At 39.6% G+C, this 8,210-nt stretch overlaps 1 protein-coding gene across 1 annotated transcript in view; it reads right to left on the reverse strand.

Annotated features, from left to right (window-relative positions):
* NR6A1 (nuclear receptor subfamily 6 group A member 1) overlaps positions 1-8,210 on the reverse strand; it is a 218,897-nt gene that overhangs the window by 40,334 nt on the left and 170,353 nt on the right. The window lies entirely within an intron of this gene.

Genomic DNA, 8,210 nt, shown 5'->3' on the forward strand with positions numbered 1-8,210 from the left:
AGGCACTGGATACACACTAAACACACTGTATACATTCAATATGCTCAACAAAGATGAAAGCCTTATTAATAGTCCTACAGTTACAAATATCCCACCAAGACAATGCATTTGAAAGCCTTGATAAATTCAAGGGGGCGGTGGGTGGGGGAGATAAAAAGAATACTCCCATTTTTAAATAAAATATTTTTTATTTCTAGTTTAGGTTTGAGACTAATTTGCAGGATGAGGAAAACAGGTTTTTTGCTTTTTAATTACTCAGAATTTTGACCTCATTGGCTCTTTTCTACAAAGGCAGTCAGTAGAGCTCCCTTGCAGTTGATTTCCCACTCATGTAATTCAACAAAAAGAAGCTATTTAGCATTTCCTAACTATAAAAAGCAGACCAGCCTCATTAAGAATAACAACTACTAACACTATTACCATCATTGTTTACAGAGCACTTAATACAGGGGCACAGACAAGGAACCCCTGATTTGCAATTACAGAAGGGTTCTGGTGTCTGGCAAAGCTTTCTGGAAAATATAACTTCTGAACCGAGTCTTAAAGGATAAATATGATTTATGCAGGCAGGAAAAGGGTGCTCCAGGTTGAGTGGACAGTATACAGAAAAGCTTCAAGTTGAAAGTAAGCGTGTGTGTGTGTGTGTGTGTGTGTGAGAGAGAGAGAGAGAGAGAGAGAGAGAGAGAGAGGAAGCGAGGGAGAGAGGGAGAGAAGAGTAGCAAGAGATAAGGCTGAAGAGGCCAACTGGGGCCAGATCATAGACAGCCTTGGATGCCAGGCTAAGAGTATGGACTTTAGCAGAGGAGCCTGAGGATAAGATGGAATGCAGGGGAGGATGTGGTCATGTTGGCATATTTGAAAAATCTTTGTGATGGCAACTGCGGAAGGTGGCTTGGAGAGGGTAATATTAACAGAGAAGTAATGGCATCATGTGAGAGCAAGCTTTGCTATAATACACCTGGCTCCAAAAAAAATTAACAAGAACAATCTGTAAAGTCCTTAGGGCAGGGCTGGTTGCCTCAAAAGCTAAGGGATCCAAGTCTAACAGTTACCTGTGGTAACTGAAAGGCTGACAGGAAGTTCATTTTCCTTAAAGCAGCCATTATTCTTAGTCTTAGAAGATTACACACTCAGAATTAGACAAGCTTGAGTCTAAATCCAGTTTCTGCCAGGTCTGTGTAATTACAGACAAGTTTTTTTCATCTCTCTGAACTTCAGTTTACTTAAGAATAAAGAGGGCTATTGGAACCTGTCTTATGGGGTATTGTGAGGATAATATATAATTTAGCTAAAGCACCAAGCATAGGGCCTGGCATATGAAGTAGGAGGTAACAGTCTGCTTTACAAGGCTGCTGTGAGTTTGGGTCAAGAAACATAGCTAGATATATATTACCTAGATGCATGCTGGTTGTTGTCTAGAAGCTCTCTTTCAACCTTATTTCAAGTTCTAAACATCCTTAAAATTCCTCCTCTGCTGTTCCAGGGTCAATGACAGTCTTCAGATACTCATATTTCCAATACTGATATCTCACACATCTTTGCTTCAGCTCACAGGTACAGAACAAAGATCTGTCACTGGCAGATAGAACACTGAATATTTCTCACTTGATACTTCACAGTGTCTTGGAGGTGAGGAAGGAACTCAACTTGCTTTCCTTTTTGTTTAAAGGGCCACAAATCTTAAAGATTTACATCTTGCCAATTTCACCTTCTGAGATTTAAAAGCTCGTGTTGTCCCTCAACCCCACCTGGAGTAAGGAACTCCTATACGTGTTAGATAGTATCATAGGTAAAATTAACCCATGAGGAGAGTATTAGTATTATCACTCCCACGGAACAGATGACTCTAATGCTCAGAAAAATGAAGTATTTTGCTTAGGGTGATAGAAACTAAATATCAGAACCAGACTATCAGATTAAGACCAACCTTCTTTCCACCACTACAATTTCCTGAAGTGTGTGTGCATCCCATTGGAGAAACATAATTTTAGGTGGTGCTTAAACTCTTAATTATACATTTATCCTAATGTGCATTAAAAATACTGATTTGCCATTCACTGAAGTGATAAAAATTCTGTTTGAAAATTAACTTTTATTTTTTCAAAAATATAATTTAAAGAAGAACATAAACAACTGGTTTAATCATTGATGGTAACATCTGTTAAGACGGCATGATACTGCCTGAGGTGTGGGCAGCAATACCACATGTCACAGTGCCTCTGTTAAGAACCTGGATCATATTTTAAAACTTATATTCAGATACATGAGATTGCATTTGATCCTCACAACAACCTTAAAAAGTATATACATTATTATTATCCTATGCAGTTTAGACACGAGGAAACGAAAAAGAGGAAAAGCGACTTGCTCAAGGTTATTCAGCGAAGAACTGACAGAGCTGGGATTTCAATTTAGGTTTTCTGATTCTAAAGTTGTGCTTGTTTCTTGATGCTACACTGAGCTAAGAGCAAGTTTTTCAGCAGGGCTGAGAGTCTTCTGGTAGTGAAGTTATTAAAACAAAACAACAGAACAAAGGGCTTCTGGGTATAGGATCACAGGAACAGTTCTGTTGCACCTCTCGTCTAAGCCTAAGAGAATGGCACCAGCTATGGTTCTTCTATCTACTCAGAGGAAGCACAAATACTTTTTCTGCTCCAGAACTCATTTTCTGCTCTAGAACTCATTTTCTGCTCTAGAACTACTATTCCTCACTTGCTTAGGCCTGGGTAGCCAACCAAACCCAGAAACCAGAAAGGTAGAAAGACACAAAGCTAACTACATCAAAGCGCTGTTCAAAATCCACTGGTGCTTCCCTGTGGTCTATGGGCTAATTAAATACAAGCTCCCTAGCTTGGCATTCAAGATCCTCTGTGATCTGGTTCTTATGGGACTCTCCATCCTCATCTTTAGCCAAAAATGTTACACTGTACCTACAGAGAACTATTTGTTAGTTCTTGAACATGCCATGCTGTTTTACAACAGTTTTGCCTCTGCACGTGTTGCTGCCTCTATTGAGAAAGAAACTTCACAGTGGAAAAATCTAACACCACCACGTTACCCAAGTGACACCACCTTAACTAAGTGACTCAACTTAAAATGACCAATAATGGGACAAACTTACACCATGTGCTCTAGATAGGATGCACTAAAAGGACACAACATGCTTTTGTGGCATTCTTGCCAAAACTGCATAACCGCAACCTAATTGTGAGGAAAGTGACAAACCCAAATTGAGGGACGGTCTACAAAATAAATGATTTGTTTTCTTAAAAACTGACAATGTTACTAAAGACAAGAAAAGAATGAGGAACTACTTCAGATAAAAGGAGATTAAAAAGACCTAAGAACTAAATATAATGTGTGATTTTGGACTGGCTCCTAGATTAGAAAATAGAAATTGCTACAAAGGACACTGGGATAACAAGTGAAATCTAAATACGGTCTGCAATTAGTTAATAGTATTATGTCATGTTAAATTTCCTGATTTTGATAATAGTGCTGTGGTTATGTTAGAAGGAAAGGAGAATGAAATCTGTAACTTACTCCCAAATAGTTAAGAACACACACACGGAAGAAGAGAGAGGGACAGAAGGGGGAGCCATTTTTACAAAGCTCTTTAAGTTTGTAAGGAGCTTGAACTTCTATTCCTTCAAGATTCTGCTCAAATATTATCTCTCCTTGAGATTTCTCGGTGCTCCATTTTTATCCTGGAAAAGTGATACGGCAATGATGCCACAGGATCACTGTCTCAACAATGTCATTCTACAAACAGCAACCTCCTCCAAGCTTTCCTTAACCTTTTCACTTTTGAACTAGTTATCTAGCAAGTTATGAGACAACAAAGTTATGAGAATTTTAAGTATTTTCACATAATTACTTAACTGATATGAATTCCCCATGTGGCTCAGTGTAGCTTCCTCTTGCCTCTGATGATTTTAACAATATTTCCCCCATCCCACCTCCTACCCTGCCCTCCCCACCACCACAGTCAATTCATCAAACCAGGAAGCATCCTACACTAATTGGGACATGAGAAAAGCAGGACTTGGTCATGGCCCATGAGAGGATCACTGTCTAATAATGGGGGCAGTGGGGGAAACAGACAAATACACAGACAAAGAGCACAAGGTGATCAGCGTTATACAGAGAGCAAAAAAGGGCGATGGAAGCACAAAAAGGTTATATGGTGGGGGGTGGTGTCAGAGAAGCCATCTTAGAGGATGTTACAAATAAAAGCTGAGTCTAGAATGAAAAGTATATATAGTCAGGTGAAGAAGAGGGGGTAGAACATTCCAGGAAGGTGAAACCAAATGTGCAAAGCCCCCAAAACATGAAATATCCCCAAGTTCTTGGAGACCTGGATTATGTGGCAAGAGCAGCAGAGGGAGAGGGAAGGGATGCCAGAGGTCTTGAGAATCATTCTGAGGAGCCCGACTTTGCCTAAAGACTGCAAGATGTGTGAGGAGGATGTGTTTCCGGGGTATTGGTGTAGTAGTGGGGATGGACAGAAAGGGCCCAGCCAGCCTCTACTCACCACACTTATTTAAATCTCCCTCATCGCTTTGCTAATTAATTTCCTGACCAGCCAAGTTCAAGGTCTGAAAAGCTATCTATGTGCAGAGATGGGGGGCATAGGCTGAGTGTAGGCTCACACATGACAGCTGTATTTTTTACCAGTTAATTTTTAAAAATTTGAGGCTAAGTTTAGATTTATAGAACAATTGCAAAAACAGTACAGAGAATTCCCGTATACTCTACACCCAGCTTCCCTTTCTGTTAACTAAGCTTACACAGCCATAGATCATTCATCAAAACTAGAAAATTAACCTTGGTAGAACACTATTCACCAAAGACTTTATTCAGATTTTCCCAGTTCTATTAATGTCCTTTTTCTGTTCCAGAATCCAATCCAGGATCTCACAATGCATGTAGCTGTTATGTTTCCGTAGTCTCCTCCAATCTGTGACAGTCGCTTAGTCTTTCCTTATCTTTTGTGACCTTGACACTTATGGAGAGTATTTTGTAGAATGCCAGTTATTTTAAAGAATATTGCTCAATTTGGGCTTGTATGTTTTCTCATGATGAAACTGGGGATAAATCTATCCATCCCTGTGTGTGTATATGTGCATATGTATATGTGTGCCCTTCTTAGTGACCATATCAGGGGGTACATGACGTCAATGTAAACACACTGATGTTACTCTTCATCCTTTGGCTAAAGTGATATCTGTCAGAATTCTCTACTGAAATGTACTATTTTTCTCTTCGTAATTACTAAATATTCTGAGACTATTCTACATATTCTGTTTCTGTTTAAACCCATGCTCTCTTATTTTAGCATCCATCAGTGGATCTTGCCTATAGCAACTACTATGGTGTTCTAATGGTGATTTTCTATTTCCCTCATTTTTTTCCCCCCCCCCAGTACGCGGGCCTCTCACTGCTGTGGCCTCTCCCGTTGCGGAGCACAGGCTCCGGACGCGCAGGCTCAGCGGCCATGGCTCACGGGCCCAGCCGCTCCGTGGCATGTGGGATCTTCCCGGACCGGGGCACGAACCTGCGTCCCCTGCATCGGCAGGCGGACGCTCAACCACTGCGCCACCAGGGAAGCCCTATTTCCCTCATTTTTTCTACACTTACTGGAATTTCTCTGTAAGGAAGAATCATCATTCCTCTATTTATTCAGTTCACTTTATCAGTATGAACTCATGGCTATTTTATTCTTTGGGTTATAAACTAATATATATATATATATATATATATATATATATATATATATATCACCTTCTTCCGGCACCACAAGATGCTCCAGACTCATCTTATATATTCCCCGCCTCAGCCCTAAAATCAACCAGTTCTCCAAGGACTTCTGATTCCTTTTATTGATATTTAGAAACCAAGATATGGACGCTAGGTGTGCTCGTTACTATTGGGGGTGTCATTGCTTCTAGCCCTTCTCAATGGCTGAGCTAGGAAATATATGTATGCATACCAACTCATGTATCTACACACACATCTATATTTTTTTAATCTATCTAAACATGAGTCCATATTACAATAACCTCTGACTCCAATCTAGTACCAGAGGTTTCATTCTAGCCTTCCCCTTTCCTGGTTTATAACTTCTTTCCCTGATGTGAGAAACCCAACTCTCATTATCAACAGTTTATTTCCTTATTTGTTCAACCCTAGTATACAAACAAAGTAGTGAAAGAATTCCTAAACCATAACCTTGAGAGAATCAAATTTGTAAACCAGAGTGCTTTGTTTGTATACAGTTCTTTTTGTCTTCAGTTTTAAGAGTATACAGTCAAAACACCATTTTCCAAGGCCAGCTCCTTTCTTCCTCGTTCCCTTCAGTGTGGCTATGTGATTTATTTGTAATATTAGACTCATTTGCTAAATGCTACAGTCTCTCTCCACCCCTGCCCACCACACTGGTTAAAAAAAATTTATATACAGTGAAATTCACTTCTTTTGTGGTGCTCAGTTCTATAGCTTTTGACAGATGCATAAAATTATGTGTCAAACACCATAGTTCCATCACCCCAAAAATACTCCAGTGGCAACTGCAATTTTAATTCTGCTTTCTCAGCACCAACCAGGAGGTGGCAGGGTTTCTCTCTGAGACGCAGCCTTCACCATGCAACTGAGCCTGTCTGCTCTGCCTGCAAATGGGCCTAGGAAGGCAGCTCTACATCCCTCACACCTCATGTGTCATCTTCTCCTGGCTATGGTTAGAGGGGTTATGTTAGGTAAGCTTCTTCCTCCCTGGAAGAGGCAAGTTTGGCTGAAAGCCTCAGAATCTCACACTCCTGACTGAATAAGCAGGACGATTCATCAGAGAGAGTAGTCAAGAAAGCAATTCATAAATACGCTTTGATAAAATACTCTCAGTGAAGGCAACAAAGGAAGATGAGAAAACTGGAGACCAAAACCAAGTCAGATGACCAGACTCTCTCTTCAAGACATTACTTGGTGGCTTGTAAGGATTTCTGCAGGAGTAAACTGATAGTGGGGAAGTGAGAGGATTTCTAGGTAGCGGAAAGAACCTAGCACAGGCAGGACAGTGCAAGGCATGCTTGAGGTACAGTAAATTCTGGACAAATGAGGTTAGAAACATAGACAGGAGACAAAGTTGGTAACAGTTTAAATGCCCTATTAAATGTTTTTATCATTCAGTAAATATAGCACATTCCAACACGCAACTAGTTATCCCATACGGTAGACATGTGAAGCAGTGTGTTGTCCGTGTGGTTAGGTACAAGTTTTGCTTGATTAATAACAAATTACATTTTAAAAATTATTAACTGTCAATACAACAACCACTAATCCTACTACTTGTAAGTCATTTTACCTCCCTAAGCTGCCTCTGTAAACTGAGGGTAATAGTTAACAGTAGGGTTGTTGTGTGTATTTAATGAGATAATGCATAGAAAGTATACAAGACTTTTTGGTACACACAATGCTCAGTAAATATTAGTATTGTAAGTAAATTATAAATGACCTATATTTACCTAAATGCCCTTCTATATCTCTCTTACCTCTCTTCATAATAGGCAAGTTTTCAAAAAATTCTTATTATCCCATACACAATTTAAAAAACCAGTCTGAAGTGTCTGCTACAAAACCAATTTGAACAATTCATTAAATCTGACTAATCCCCACCCCATACTACTACTATGAGCTCTTAATACCTTAATACCTTGCTGGGTATTTTAAACACATAGTCATATTTAATCCTCTACAGAGCTCTGAAAGTTAAGTATTATCATACCATTTTAAAGGTAAGATTTAGCATCAGAGACATAAAGCAAACTGCCCAAGGTCACAGAGCTAGTCTGTCACCAACCTCTCCCCTCCTGAGCCTCTATTCTTTTACTGAACTACACTGCAAGGCTCTCCACCCTCCATGAGAATACTCCTAAAGTTCTGACATTGGCCCTCTTTCTCTTCTGTATTCAAGTTCTCTCTTTGGGTGATTTCTACCCACTAACAAATCTTTACCACCTCTATGCCAATAGCTCCACAAACTTCTACTTGTAAGCAGGACTTTTCACCTCAGTTCCAATCTGACTTCCTTAGTGGACATCTGTGTGTGTGTCCTTCTCAGGTACTTCAAATAGAGCACCTACCAAGGCCAACATTTTGCCCCATTCTTTTATTAATTAATTTACTTTTTTTTTTTTTTTTTTTTTTTTTTTTTGTTT

Source organism: Lipotes vexillifer, unplaced genomic scaffold (assembly GCF_000442215.2).
Source record: "Lipotes vexillifer unplaced genomic scaffold, Lipotes_vexillifer_v1.1 scaffold890, whole genome shotgun sequence".
Classification (NCBI taxonomy): domain Eukaryota; kingdom Metazoa; phylum Chordata; class Mammalia; order Artiodactyla; family Lipotidae; genus Lipotes; species Lipotes vexillifer.